The sequence below is a fragment of the Ranitomeya imitator genome, chromosome 6, assembly GCF_032444005.1.
Source record: "Ranitomeya imitator isolate aRanImi1 chromosome 6, aRanImi1.pri, whole genome shotgun sequence".
NCBI classification, from domain to species: domain Eukaryota; kingdom Metazoa; phylum Chordata; class Amphibia; order Anura; family Dendrobatidae; genus Ranitomeya; species Ranitomeya imitator.
The window spans coordinates 308,638,515-308,654,600 of NC_091287.1; positions in this window are offsets into that span (position 1 = coordinate 308,638,515).

The window sequence follows — 16,086 nt, forward strand, 5'->3', positions numbered from 1 at the left end:
ACTGGAGGCACCATGGAGTTGGCTAACCCGACCGCAACACGACGGGGCAACGCATAAGCGTCTCAGTGACCTTGACACTACCCGGAACCAGCTGACGGTGCTGGAACCAGGCTGGGCATGAGGGAGTACCCGTGACAAAGACACTGCCGAGAACCAGCTGACGGTACTGGAACCCGGATGCGTTGCCCAAGTGTGCAAGAGCCAATGGCACCGAGGACCAGCTGACGGTGCTGGAACCCGGTTACTAAGCTGTAGGTACCCGCGCTTAAAAGCACTACCAAGGACCGCCTGGCGTTGGCGGAACTCGGATACCCAGAAGGAGGCACCTAAGCCAAAGGCTCTGCCCGGAACCAGCTGACGGTGCTGGAACCAGGATGTGGACCAGAAGGTCCACAGGAGAGGAGAGAACAGCTAGGCCGCGAGGCTGCTGCAGTTACCGAACACCAACAGTCCTACAGGGGAAGCTTGGCCTACTGGCACTACAGAACCAGCCTTGATTGCCAATTCCCGCAGCCCACATAGGAAGCTCCTAAACTGGAGGCACCATGGAGTTGGCTAACCCGACCTCAACACGACGGGGCAACATATAGGCGTGTAAGTGACCTTGACACTACCCAGAACCAGCTGACGGTGCTGGATCCAGGCTGGGCAGGAGGGAGTACCCGTGACAAAGACACTGCCGAGAACCAGCTGACGGTGCTGGAACCCGGATGCGTTGCCTATTCAAGATTGTCTTCCTAGAGCCCCAACAACGGTGTTGGAGCAAAGGGTAAGCAGGGGGAGCAGAGTGTAGGCCGAAGCCTGCACTGCAGGCAGCTTTGTGTCTGCGTTTCGTTTGCAGGACACGTTGCCGGCTACACAGCGCAGGAACAGCTGGCGTTGATGAACCCCACTGACACATTGGCTGGTGTTTTTCTCTGTGCAGCTAGCACTTCCGGGCAAAAACTGGCGGTGTTAGAGCCCAGGGTCTGCAGGAGGAGCAGAGTGTAGGCCGAAGCCTAATTGAACCAATTTCAAAGGTAACCTTTAACCCACCCTCAGGTGTTACAATTTAGAAGAGCCACACCTTGTGCAGCAGTAATGCTCCACAAGTAAAAGGTTGCTCTTTAAATTTTGCTCATTGCACACGCTGAATGAAACACGTACACAATTTTGCCCATTATACAGTAAGACTGTATTGGAGGCGTGACTTGTCTTTTTAAGGAGACGCAGCACAGGTGTCCAAAAATAACGCCTTGGTGCTGGGCGCAGCCTCCTGAGCGGTGTTATTTGCTGTACAGGAGTCTGCGCTCTTGTTAGCCCTTGCCTGGCTGCTGGCGACACTCACTGGCACACACATACGGGTAAGACTAACGGTGCATATTCCATAAATACTAGCATTTAACCCTATATGTGATAGGCAGCATGTGGACACTTGTAACCGGAATGAGTAAAGGTTATTATATACTCTGACACCATGCATGATAGGCAGCACTTTATTGTTATATGCTAGAGTACTTGTTCACTGTTTACTTCTGGATATCCGTTTGGTATACCCCGTGTTACTACAGTAGCTGTGTCATCTGTATATGCACCATTTTCTGGACCTTGTATTGTTAGTCTGTGTTATTATATTTGTTTAATAAAATTTCTATACTTTTTTATATTTGTGTATGGGACTTGTTACTCCCCGTTCTTTGTAGGATTAGCTCTTGTTAGCCCTTGCCCATGCCCTGTTAGCGCTGCCTGTCTTATGACCTCATTTCATGTTGGCCGGTGCGGTTATCGATGGCCAGGAATCCCAGACCCGCAGTGTCTTTTCATAAAGTCACACTGCAGGGCTGGGATTCATGGCCTTGCGCAGTAAATATGTTTGCCGCTCACTCATGTCCTTACACCTGCTTCAGACTGGGCGGCCTCAGCTGATCCCTTATCGCATGCCGCGGCCATGAGGCCGCACAGTCTGAAGAAGGCGGAAGGAGGGGAGTGAAGACAGGCGAAGATATGCACTGCTCGTGCCCATCAATCACACCCTCGCAGTCAAAATAAGTAAGACAACGAGGGGCGTTGTGTCGGGCAAGGCGGACGCACAGGCACAAGCAGCCAACCAACGATGTCAGAAGACGGCCAGCGTTACCAATGGGGGTGCTGCGTGTCATTAAAAAGGAAAGTCACACCTCAGGGACAATGTAATGGTCTCTAATGAGACACATTTTGCACGTGTTGAGTTCCACGTGGGCAAGGAGAAAAAGTCAGCCACCTTGTACAAATGCAGCATTACTGCTGTACAAGGTGGCTGTTATACATAGAAACACCTTGGGGGGGGCAGGGTCCATTTAATTTCAGTTCAGGTGCCTGCGTGGCGTTTGCAGGACACGTTGCCGGCTACACAGCAGGGGAACAGCTGGCGGTGCTGAACCCCACTGACACATTGGCTGGTGTTTTTCTCTGTGCAGCTAGCACGTCCGGGCAAAAACTGGCGGTGTTAGAGCCCAGGGTCAGCAGGAGGAGGAGAGGAGCAGAGTGTAGGCCAAAGCCTGCACTGGTGGCAGCTTTTGTTCTGTTGTGCCAGCGTGGCTTGTGCTGGACACGATGCCGGCTACACAGCAGGGGAACAGCTGGCGGTGCTGAACCCCACTAACACATTGGCTGGTGTTTTTCTCTGTGCAACTAGCACGTCCGGGCAAAAACTGGCGGTGTTAGAGCCAAGGGTCAGCAGGAGGAGGAGAGGAGCAGAGTGTAGGCCGAAGCCTAATTGAACCAATTTCAAAGGTAACCTTTAACCCACCCTCAGGTGTTACAATGTAGAAGAGCCACACCTTGTGCAGCAGTAATGCTCCACAAGTGAAAGGTTGCTCTTTAAATTTTGCTCATTGCACACGCAGAATGAAAGACGTACACAATTTTGCCCATTGTACAGTAAAACTGTATTGGAGGCGTGACTTGTGTTTTTAAGGAGACGCAGCACAGGTGCCCAAAAATAAAGCCTTGGTGCTGGGCGCAGCCTCCTGAGCGTTGTTATTTGCTGTACAGGCGTCTGCGCTCTTGTTATCCCTTGGCCATGCGCTGTGAGCGCTGCCTGTCTTCTCACCTCATTTCATGTTGGCCGGTGCGGTTATCGATGGCCAGGAATCCCAGACCCGCAGTGTCTTTTCATAAAGTCACACTGCAGGGCTGGGATTCATGGCCTTGCGCAGTAAATATGTTTGCCGCTCACTCATGTCCTTACACCTGCTTCAGACTGGGCGGCCTCAGCTGATCCCTTATCGCATGCCGCGGCCATGAGACCGCACAGTCTGAAGAAGGCGGAAGGAGGGGAGTGAAGACAGGCGAAGATATGCCCTGCTCGTGCCCATCAATCACACCCTCGCAGTCAAAATAAGTCAGACAACGAGGGGCATTGTGTCGGGCAAGGCGGACGCACAGGCACAAGCAGCCAACCAACGATGTCAGAAGACGGGCAGCACTACCAAGGGGGGTGCTGCGTGTCATTAAAAAGGAAAGTCACACCTCAGGGACAATGTAATGGTCTGTAATGAGACACATTTTGTAAGTGTTAAATTCCACGTGGGCAAGGAGAAAAAGTCAGCCACCTTGTACAAATGCAGCCACCGGGGGGGGGGGGGGGGGCAGGTTCCCTTTAATTTCAGTTCAGGTGCCTGCATGGCGTTTGCAGGACACGTTGCCGGCTACACAGCAGGGGAACAGCTGGCGGTGCTGAACCCCACTGACACATTGTCTGGTGTTTTTCTCTGTGCAGCTAGCAAGTCCGGGCAAAAACTGGCGGTGTTAGAGCCCAGGGTCAGCAGGAGGAGGAGAGGAGCATAGTGTAGGCCGAAGCCTGCACTGGTGACAGCTTTTGTTCTGTTGTGCCAGCGTGGCTTGTGCTGGACACGTTGCCGACTACACAGCAGGGGAACAGCTGGCGTTGTGGAACCCCACTGACACATCAGCGAGTGTTTTTTCTGTGTAGTCAACACTTCCAGGTGACAACTGACAGTGTTGAAACCCAGGGAATCAAAGAGGAGCAGAGTGTAGGCCGAAGCCTGCACTGGTGGCAGCTTTTGGTCTGTTGTGCCAGCGTGGCTTGTGCTGGACACGTTGCCAGCTACACAGCAGGGGAACAGCTGGCGGTGCTGAACCCCACTGACGCATCAGCGAGTGTTTTTTCTGTGTAGACAACACTTCTAGGTGACAACTGACAGTGTTGAAACCCAGGGAATCAAAGAGGAGCAGAGTGTAGGCCGAAGCCTGCACTGGTGGCAGCTTTTGGTCTGTTGTGCCAGTGTGGCTTGTGCTGGACACGTTGCCGGCTACACAGCAGGGGAACAGCTGGCGTTGCTGAACCCCACTGACACAATGGCGGGTGTTTTTCTCTGTGCAGCCAGCACTTCCGGGCCCCAACTGGCGTAGTTAGAGCCCAGGGTCTGCAGGAGGAGCAGAGTGTAGGCCTAAGCCTAGTAGAACCAATTTCAAAGGTAACCTTTAACCCCCCCCTCAGGTGTTGCAAAGTACAAGAGCCACACCTTGTGCAGCATTAATGGTGCACAAGTCAGAGGTTGCTCTATGAATTTTTCTACTTGCACACGCTGAATGAAACACGTACACAATTTTGCCGATTACACAGTCAAACTGTATTGGAGGCGTGACTGACTTGCCTTTTTAAAGAGACGCAGCACAGGTGTCCAAAATAACGCCTTGGTGCTGGGCGCAGCTTCCTGAGCGTTATTTGCTGTACAGGAGTCTGCGCTCTTGTTATCCCTTGGCCATGCGCTGTGAGCGCTGCCTGTCTTCTCACCTCATTTCATGTCGGCCAGTGCGGTTAGCGATGGCCAGGAATCCCAGACCCGCAGTGTCTTTTTATAAAGTCACACTGCAGAGCTGGGATTCATGGCCTTGCGCAGTAAATATGTTCGCCGCTCACTCATGTCCTTACACCTGCTTCAGACTGGGCGGCCTCAGCTGATCCCTTATCGCATGCCGCGGCCATGAGGCCGCACAGTCTGAAGAAGGAGATGAGTGAAGACAGGCGAACATATGCACTGCACATGCCCATCAATCACACCCTCGCAGTCAAAATAGATCAGACAATGAGGGGCGTTGTGTCGGGCAGGGCGGACGCACAGGCACAGCCAGCCAACCAATGATGTCAGAAGACGGGCAGCGCTACCAAGGGGGGTGCTGCGTGTCATTAAAAAGGAAAGTCACACCTCAGGGACAATGTAATGGTCTGTAATGAGACACATTTTGTAAGTGTTAAATTCCACGTGGGCAAGGAGAAAAAGTCAGCCACCTTGTACAAATGCAGCATTACTGCTGTACAAGGTGGCTGTTATACATAGAAACACCTTGGGGGGGGGGGGGGAAGGGGCAGCTGGCGTTGCTGAACCCCACTGACACATTGGCGGGTGTTTTTCTCTGTGCAGCTAGCACTTCCAGGCAACAACTGGCGGTGTTAGAGCCCAGGGTCAGCAGGAGGAGGAGAGGAGCAGAGTGTAGGCCGAAGCCTGCACTGGTGGCAGCTTTAGGTCTGTTGTGTCTGCGTGGCGTTTGCAGGACACGTTGCCGGCTACACAGCAGGGGAACAGCTGGTGTTGCGGAACCCCACTGACACATCAGCGAGTGTTTTTTCTGTGTAGACAACACTTCCAGGTGACAACTGACAGTGTTGAAACCCAGGGAATCAAAGAGGAGCAAAGTGTAGGCCGAAGCCTGCACTGGAGGCAGGAAAATGTCTGTTATTGTGCCAGCGTGGCTTGTGCTGGACACGTTGCCGGCTACACAGCAGAGGAACAGCTGGCGTTGCTGAACCCCACTGACACATTGGCGGGTGTTTTTCTCTGTGCAGCTAGCACTTCCGGGCAACTGGCGGTGTTAGAGCCCAGAGTCTGCAGTAGGAGCAGAGTGTAAGCCGAAGCCTGCAGTGGAGCAAGTTGAAAGGGAACCTTTAACCCCCCCCAGGCATTTGTTGCTGAAAGAGCCATCTTGTACAGCAGTAATACTGCACATGGAAAATGGTGGCTCTTAAAATTATGCTCCTTGCAAACACTGAAGTACAAACTCATATAATGTGTCCCCCCACACCGTTAAACCGTCCCGGAGGTGGGACTTTCCTTTGTAATGTGACACAGCACAGCCGTAATTCCAACCCCCTTGGTGCCGTGCGCCACCTCCTCAACGTTGTTTGATTCTGTCACGGAGCCCGCGCTGTAATGTTATCCCTTGGCCATGCACAGTTAGCGGTGCCCGTCTTCTGACATCATTTAGGTGTCAGGCTGGCAGTGCCTGTGCGTCCAAGCTGCCCGAGATCCAACCTCGCAGTGTCATCTAATGTAATCCCACTGCGGGCCTGGGATCCATGGGCATGCGCAGTGCATATCATCGCCTCTCACTCCCCTCCTTCCTGCTTCTTCAGACTGTGCGGCGTCACGGCCGTGGCATGCTATTAGGGATCAGCTGTCGCCGCCTAGTCTGAAGAAGCGTGAAGAAGGGGAGTGAGAGGCTAGTATATGCACTGCGCATGGCCATGGATACCAGGCCCACTGTGGGATCACATTAGACGACACTGCGAGGTGGGATTTCGGGCAGCGTGGACGCACAGGCGCAGCCAGGACGACAACAAATGATGTCAGAGGACGGGCAGCGCAAAGTGTGCATGGCCAAGGGATAACATAACAGCGCAGAGTCCGTGACAGAATCAAGCAATGCTAAGGAGGCAGCGCACGGAGCCAAGGGGGTAGGAATGACGGCTGTGCTGCGTCACATTACAAAGGAAAGTCCCACCTCCGGGACGGTTTGACGGTGTGAAGGGACACATTACATGAGTGCGTAGTTCAGTGTTTCCAAGGAGCATAATTTAAAGAGCGACCTTTTCCTTGTGCAGTATTAGTGCTGCACAAGGTGGCTCTTTCAGTAACAAACGCCTAGGGGGGGGGGGAGGACAGGTCCCCATACATTTTAGTTGTGCCAGCGTTGCGGTCGCATGACACGTTGCCGGATACACAGCTGGGGATCAGCTGACGTTACTGAACCCCAATAACAGAGGAGCGACTGTTGACTGTGCAGACAGCACTTCCAGGCACCAACTGGCGGTGTTAGAGCCCAGGGACAGCAGGAGGAGCAGATTGGAGGTATTGCCGCACACACAGCTGGGGATCAGCTGACGTTACTGAACCCCAATAACAGAGGAGCGACTGTTGACTGTGCAGACAGCACTTCCAGGCACCAACTGGCGGTGTTAGAGCCCAGGGACAGCAGGAGGAGCAGATTGGAGGTATTGCCGCACACACAGCTGGGGATCAGCTGACGTTACTGAACTCCAATAACAGAGGACCGACTGTTGACTGTGCAGACAGCACTTCCAGGCACCAACTGGCGGTGTTAGAGCCCAGGGACAGCACGAGTAGCAGAGGAACAGAGTGTAGGCCGAAGCCTGATTGGAGCAAGTTGAAAGGGAACCTTTAACCCCCCCCAAGACGTTTGTAGCTGAAAGAGCCATCTTGTGCAGCACTAAGGATGCAAAAGGAAAATGTTGCTCTTTTAATTATGCTCCTTGCAAACACTGAAGTAAACACTAAAAATGTGTCCCCTTATACCGTAAAACTGTCCGGGAGGTGCGAATTTCCTTCGTAATGGGACGCAACACAGCTGTCATTCCTATCCCCTTGGTGCCGTGCGCTGCCTCCTCAGCGTTGTTTTAAGCTGTCACGGACCCTGCGCTGTTCTGTTATCCCTTGGCCATGCCCAATTTGCGCTGCCTGTCTTCTGACATAATTTGGTGTCAGGCTGTCAGTGCCTGTGCGTCCACGCTGCCCCAGATCCCACCTCGCAGTGTCGTCTAATGTAATCCCACTGCGGGTCTTGGATCCATGGGCATGCACAGTGCACATCCTCGACTCTCACTCCCCTCCTTCCCTCTTCTTCAGACTGTGCGGCGTCACGGCCGTGGCATGCTATTAGGGATCAGCTGACGGCGCACAGTCTGAAGAAGGTGGAGGGAGATGAGCGAGAGCCCGAGGGGAAGATATGCACTGCGCATGCCCATGGATCCCATGCTCGCAGTGTGATTCAATCAGAAGACATTGCGAGGCGGGATCTCGGGCAGCGCAGCCGCACAGGCGCAGCCAGCCTGACACCAAATTATGTCAGAAGACAGGCAGCGCAAATTGGGCATGGCCAAGGGATAACAGAACAGCACAGGGTCCGTGACAGCTTAAAACAATGCTGAGGAGGCAGCGCACGGCACCAAGGGGGTAGGAATGACGGCTGTGCTGCGTCACATTACTACGGAAAGTCCCAGCTCCGGGACGGTATAACGGTATCAGTGAACACATTTTATAAGTGTTAAGTTCTGCGTGTGCAAGGAGCTAAACTAAAAGAGCTACCTTTTCCTTGTGCAGCATTACTGCTGCACAAGGTGGCTCTTTCAGTAACAACCACCGGGGGGGCGGACAGGTTCCCTTACATTTAGGTTGTTGTGCCAGCGTGGCGGTCGCAGGACACATTGCCGGCTACACAGCTGGGGATCAGCTGACGTTACTGAAACCCAATAACACTGGGTCGTATGTTTTGACTGTGCAGCCTGCACTTCTGAGCCGCAACTGGCGGTGTTGGAGTCCAGGAATAGCACTCCAGGTGGTAGAAAGATGAACACATCAGGAGACCTGGATGACACCCAATTACTTAATCAGGCAGAGGAGTGGCAAATTCCTGCGAGATCCAGGCCTGGTTCATTTTCAGAAAAGTAAGCCAGTCAACGTTATCGGAGGATAGTCGCATGCGACGGTCTGTTAGTACACCACCTGCGGCACTAAAGACACGTTCCAATAAGACACTAGCCGCAGGGCAAGCCAGCACCTCCAATGCATACTGGCTTAGCTCTGGCCATGTATCCAGCTTAGAGACCCAAAACTTGAAAGGGGAAGAGCCGTCTGGGAGTACAGTAAGAGGGCAAGACATGTAGTCTGTCACCATCTGATGGAACCGTTGCCTCCTGCTGACTGGAGCCGCCGGTGATGGTGTAGACATTTGGTGCGGGCACACAAAAGTTTGCCACAGTTGTGCCATACTGGTCTTGCCTTGGGAAGAGGCACTGCTTCTGCTCCCTCTTTGTGCAGAGCCTCCTCCACTGCCTCGACGCACTGAGCTGCTTTGTAAAGCACTAGCAGCACTCCTCTCAGTTGGACTGGAGAAGATGATGGAATTCACCAGTGTGTCGTGGTACTCCCGCATTTTACGCTCCCGGGTCAACGCTGGGATGAGGTTTTGACGTTGTCCCGGTAGCGAGGATCGAGGAGGGTGAACACCCAATAATCAGGCATGTTGAGAATGTGGTCGATGCGGCGGTCGTTTCTCAGGCACTGCAGCATGAAATCAACCATGTGCTGCAGACTGCCAACTGCCCCAGAAACGCTGTCCCCTGCTTGAGACATGATCTCTGCCCGCTCGTCATCACCACACCCTCGCTGTACACACTGACCACTGGACAATTGTGTAACTCCCTCCTCTGGACGGAGCTCTTCCTCCTCCATTGACTCCTCCTCATCCTCCTCACAAAGTGGCCCCTGCGTACCCCTTTGTGAGGAACCATGTGGCGCTGACTCTCCAGAAGCTGATGGAAAATGTGACTCCTCATCCTCCACCTCTTCCACAACATCATCCCTTAACGCTTGCAAAGTTTGTTGAAGCAGGCAGATAAGGGGGACAGTCATGCTGACTAGTGCATCATCTGCACTTGCCTTCTGCGTGGAATAATCAAAAGGACGCAAAACCTGGCAGACGTCCTTCATAGTGGCCCACTCAGTGGTTGTGAAGTCTGATCGGCGCTGACTGCGACTTTTTTGCGCCTGATGCAGCTGGTACTCCATTACTGCTTGCTGCTGCTCACACAACCGCTCCAACATATGTAACGTGGAATTCCACCTGGTAGGTAGGTCACATATGATGCGGTGTTCCGGAAGGCGGAATCGGCGCTGCAGAGCAGCAATGCGGGATCTTGCCAAGCTGGAACGCCGCAAGTGAGCACACTCTAGGCGGACCTTGTGCAGCAGTGCATCAAGATCCGGATAGTCCCTCAGAAAACTCTGCACAACCAAATTGAGCACATGTGCCAGACATGGGATGTGAGTGAGGTTGCCAATGGCCAAAGCTGCCACCAGATTTCGGCCATTGTCACACACTACCATGCCTGGCTGGAGATTCGCTGGCACAAACCACACATCGCTCTCCTGCTTGATGGCATTCCAGAGCTCCTGCGCTGTGTGGCTTCGATTCCCCAAAGAAACTAGTTTCAAGACGGCCTGTTGACGTTTGGCTACGGCTGTGCTCATGTCGGTCGTAACAGGTAAACGTTCACGGGTCCATGTGGAGGTGGACTGTGACGGCTCCTGCAGCGATGATTCTGAGGAACTTGTGTATGAGGAGTCAATGCGTACAGACTGGATTCCTGCAATTCTTGGAGTGGGCAGGACACGTCCTGCGCCACTCGCACGATCTGTACCTGGCTCAACAACATTAACCCAATGGGCAGTGAGGGAAATGTATCGCCCCTGTCCATGTTGACTGGTCCACGCATCAGTGGTGAGGTGGACCTTGCTACTGACGGCGTTCAGTAGCGCGTGTTTTATGTGTCCCTCCACATGCTTGTGCAGGGCAGGGACAGCTTGCCTGCTGATGTAAAAGCGGCTGGGCACCTTGTACTGTGGGACTGCCAATGCCATCAAGTCACGGAAGCTGTCAGTCTCCACCAGCCTGAATGAGAGCATTTCCAGTGACAGATGTTTGGCAATGCCTGCATTCAGAGCTTGTGCTCGGGGGTGGTTGGCCGAGAATGCCCGCCTTTTCTCCCATGCCTGTACTACCGATGGCTGTAGAGTAGACTGGGAGTGTGAGGATGACTGGGAATGTGGTGCTGTGGGTGGAATTACACTAGGTCTCTGGACAACAGTGCCAGAGGTTCTTCCATGGCAATCCTGGGAGGAAGCCGAACCAGCTGTGCGTGAGCTGGAGGAAGAGGCAACACGAGCTGAAGAGGTGGTAGCTGCCGCTGTTGGTTGGCCTAGGTCTTCAGTGTGTTTTTGTAACTTCACCGCGTGCCTGGTCCGCACATGTTTCCACATATTTGTGGTATTGAGGTTTCTGACACTTTTACCTCTTTTGACTTTCTGATGACACAGCTTGCATTTGACAAAACAAATGTCATCTGCAACTGTGTCAAAAAAGGACCAGGCACTGCAAGTCTTGGGAGCGCCCTTTTTGGCTTTTGAAAGAGACAGGCTCCTAACGGGTGCCAAAGTGGAGGCTACAGGCTCCGCAGTCTTCCCCCTCCCTCTTTGACCCGTTAGGGGAATCTCTTCCTCAGAGCGGCTCCCACCACCTTCCTGTTCCTCACGCCACGATGGGTCAAGGACCTCATCATCTCCACTACCCTCTGCCACCAACTGCTCCTCCTGGGTAGTGTCGGCAGCACAGTATGCACCAGAAAGCGGCACCTGAGTTTCATCATCAGATGCGTACTGCGCTGTGGTCACCGCAGGCACTGGCCCACCCGCCTCTTCAGAGTCAGAGAGACAAAGCTGTTGGGCATCACTGCACACTGCCTCTTTTTCCATTTCTCCAATGCTGCTTGGCTGGCCCCGTTTCCAAGCCAAGAGATTCAGAGAACAGAAGTAGAGACGGCTCCTGTCCTGGGCTCTCTGACTGCCTGGCCAATTTAGCAGGTGGTGAAGAGACAGATGGCTGCTCTCCAGTGGTCTGTGCCTGAGAGGATGTGGCACTAATTGAAGTCGATGCCAATGCGTTAGCTGCCATCCATCCGACAACGGCTTCAATTTGATCTTCACGCAGCAGCGGTGCACGGCGCTCTCCGACAAAGCTGCGCATGAATGACTGTTCCCTGCTGAAACTGAGTGATGATGAGTCACCGGTGCCCGCAGCAGGCACAGAATCACCACGTCCTCTCCCTGCTCCGCGCCCACGTGCCTTACTCCCTGCCCTCTTCATCTTGGTTGACAGATAAAGATAAGCAGAAAAGTACTAAGGCCTTAGTGTGCTTATTCCAGAAATGCTCCTAACAGGTGTAAGAAACACTAATGTTGTAAAGTGTGGACTAGACTTTATTATTGATAAAATGTGGCCTACACAAGTGTTAAGTGGTGTTTGGTGAACTTTACTTTTTTTTTTTCTGCAGATCGGGCTACAGAGCGACTTTAACTCACACGGGGACCGTGCAGACAGCCGTAAACGGCGCTGCAAGGCCCCAAAACCCTCCTCTAGGTTATCCTATGTAGTGTTTTTCCACAATTTAGCTGGAGACGGGTGGAAAGACACTAATAGGAAATTTTAGAAAAAATTTGCAGCAGGCTGCACTATTTGCAAAAAAGGAAAAGTTATTTAACGGTATGAGGCAGTGACGCACCCTGAGCTGAATACAACCGGCTGTGGCTGCACACAGACTACAGGGCGAGCTGCGTTCACACGGAGACCGTGCAGACAGCCGTAAACGGCGCCGCAAGGCCCAAAAACCCTCCTCTAGGTTATCCTATGTAGTGTTTTTCCACAATTTAGCTGGAGACGGGTGGAAAGACACTAATAGGAAATTTTAGAAAAAAAATTGCAGCAGGCTGCACTATTTGAAAAAAAGGAAAAGTTCTTTAACGGTATGAGGCAGTGACGCACCGAGCTGAATACAACCGGCTGTGGCTGCACACAGACTACAGGGCGAGCTGCGCTCACACGGAGACCGTGCAGACAGCCGTAAACGGCGCTGCAAGGCCCAAAAACCCTCCTATAGGTTATCCTATGTAGTGTTTTTCCACAATTTAGCTAGAGACGGGTGGAAAGACACTAATAGGAAATTTTAGAAAAAATGTGCAGCAGGCTGCACTATGAGCAAAAAAGGACAATGGATAGCACAGTATGAGGCAGTGTGAACCCCCCCTGAGCTGAATACAACCGGGTATATGGCTGCACACAGACTACAGAGTGAGCTGCACACACACACTGAGAGAGACCTTGCAGAACGCTGTTAAAACAGCGCTGCAAGGCAAGAGCAAGGTGAACACACAGCGTTTGCTAAATTAGCCTGGGAAAAGCGCAATGAAGCAATTCGCTATCTCAACTGGCCCTCAGTTAGAACACAGCGTCCTGTCCCTAACTGAAATCACAGCAGAGTGAGCGCAAAATGGCGGCAGCGTTTTTTATAGTGCAGAGTGACATCATTTCAGCAGCCAATCACAGCCTTGCCAGTAGTTACATGCCCACCATGCTAAACAGGATGTGCCCACACTTCCATTCATTCCTCATTGGCTGCTGCGTGCAGTTTGAATTCTGGGAACTTCCGATTCCGGTATCCGATACGCAGGAAATATCGGAATTCGGTATCGGAATTCGGATACCGCAAATATCGGCCGATACCCGATACTTGCAATATTGGAATGCTCAACACTACTCATGACTGATCTGTGACACATTAAAGTTGTCCAAACCCACTGATTTTGGTGGCACCATCATCTATCAGCGGAGAAGGTTCTGGTATTTGAACATAAAGCCACAAATCCTTTTTTCTCCCTGGAGGAGTCTGGAATGAGCTTACTCTCCTCTTCCCATAAAAAAATGTGCATGCCTAGGTTCATGTGTATGTTAAGGTAAGAAAAAAGTGGTCAGACGACGGAGCTTTCAGCCAAACAGCTACAATATCCAATGTGCATGGCCACCATTGGTGATATCTCATCACTTGCTATAGTAGGAAGGCCCCTAAAATAAATGAGATTTACAAACCTCATAGAAGCCAGCGTAGTCCAATATAATGGACACCTACATGAGATAAAAGCGTAACACATCGATAACGTAAAAGCATTCTCTATCAGATCATGCAGAAGCATATTATTGTTTTAGAGAGCAAATGGTCCTATCAGAGGGCATGACCTGGAAATGAGCCCCTCCAATTCTGAGTTACCAACAGCTCCTGTTATAGTTTCTGTTTTCCCCCCAGACACCAAGTTCAGCATTCTATGTATGAACAAGGGCAATCGGGTAGGGCAATTATATACATGTAGGCCCAACACAGATAGGATGGCACAGTAAGGTCCATGGTGGACTAGTATGTGAACACATGAGTATGGCTTTTGCCTTGTAACGGAAACATGTTAGGAGACTTCATGGAGGACAATGGTGGTCCCTCAGTTAAAGGGCCACTGTCACCCCCCTCCAGCCGTTATAAACTAAAAGAGCCACCTTGTGCAGCAGTAATGCTGCATTCTAACAAGGTGGCTCCTTTAGTTTTTCGTTCATGTATTCCGAAAATAAAGCGTTTTGAAAGTTATCCAAAATACCTATCTTTGTCCATGGAGGCGGGTCCTCACTCCCCAGCTTGAACCGGTACTCTGCCGTCACTGTCATCTTCAGGGGCTTTTGTCGCAGCCCCCTCCGCGCTGTTTTCGCTTCAAAACCGTGTGAGGCCACCCTGCCTATGAATCCCTGCCCCGCACTGTGCATAATGCATAACACAGGGCAGGGCAGGGATTCCCAAGGTGGGTGGCCGCAATGCCCGCACAGGCGCAGTCTGAAAGCCTGGCTGGGACGTCAGACGGCCAGAGCTTACTGCGCCTGCACAACACAGTAGTAGACAGCGCAGGCACCAGTTTTGAAACGAAAACAGCGCGGAGGGGGCGGCGCCGAAAGCCCCTGAAGATGAGAGTGACGGCAGAGTACCGGTTCAAGCTGGGGAGTGAGGACCCGCATCCAAGGACAAAGATAGGTATTTTGGAAAAACTTTCAAAACACTTTATTTTCGGAATACATGAACCAAAAACTAAAGGAGCCACCTTGTTAGAATGCAGCATTACTGCTGCACAAGGTGGCTCTTTTAGTTTATAACGGCTGGAGGGGGTGACAGTGGCCCTTTAAGATTCCAAAGTCATTACAAGAGAGTCCACAACACTCAACTAAAGGCCCCTTCACATTAAGCGACGCTGCAGCGCTACCGACAACGATCCGGATCGCTGCAGCATCGCTGTTTGGTCGCTGGAGAGCTGTCACACAGACAGCTCTCCAGCGACCAACGATCCCGAAGTCCCTGGGTAACCAGGGTAAACATCGGGTTACTAAGCGCAGGGCCGCGCTAAGTAACCCGATGTTTACCCTGGTTACCAGCGTAAAAGTAAAAAAAAACAAACAGTACATACTTACCTACCGCTGTCTGTCCCCGGCGCTCTGCTTCTCTGCACTCCTCCTGTACTGGCTGTGAGCACAGTGGCCGGAAAGCAGAGCGGTGACGTCACCGCTCTGCTTTCCGGCTGACAGACGCTCACAGCCAGTACAGGAGGAGTGCAGAGAAGCAGAGCGCCGGGGACAGACAGCGGTAGGTAAGTATGTAGTGTTTTTTTTTTTTTACTTTTACGCTGGTAACCAGGGTAAACATCGGGTTACTAAGTGCGGCCCTGCGCTTAGTTACCCGATGTTTACCCTGGTTACCAGTGAAGACATCGCTGGATCGGTGTCACACACGCCGATCCAGCGATGTCCACGGGAGATCCAGCGACGAAATAAAGTTCTGGACTTTGTTCAGCGACCAACGATCTCCCAGCAGGGGCCTGATCGTTGGTCGCTGTCACACATAACGATTTCCTTAACGATATCGTTGCTACGTCACAAAAAGCAACGATATCATTAACGATATCGTTATGTGTGAAGGTACCTTTAAACTGTCCACAGAAGCCAGAGAAATGTGAGCTAAAAGCAGAAGGGGCACAGTGTGCAAATGAGCACCACTATTCTAGGAATTGGGTGGGGGAAGGGTCCCAGCTGTGACATCTTTTGGGTCTGAGTAACATGTCAGGACATGTTTTGTGGTGTTTTTTTCCTGCATTTGATTCCAGTCTCAATGTGTTTTTTCTTATACTGTGTAGGTAACACAAGGAAAAGAAAACACTTTGCCTTAAGCCACATTTACACATCCATGGGTCTCAGTCGGAGTAGACCACAATGCAGAGACTGGAGGACCTGAACTGGACATCCTCACATATGCCTATGAGGCTGATGAGTTTGGATTGGGATAGCCATGGCCGGTCTGTGCTGTTCACCACGAATTCAGACTAACACACGGATGTG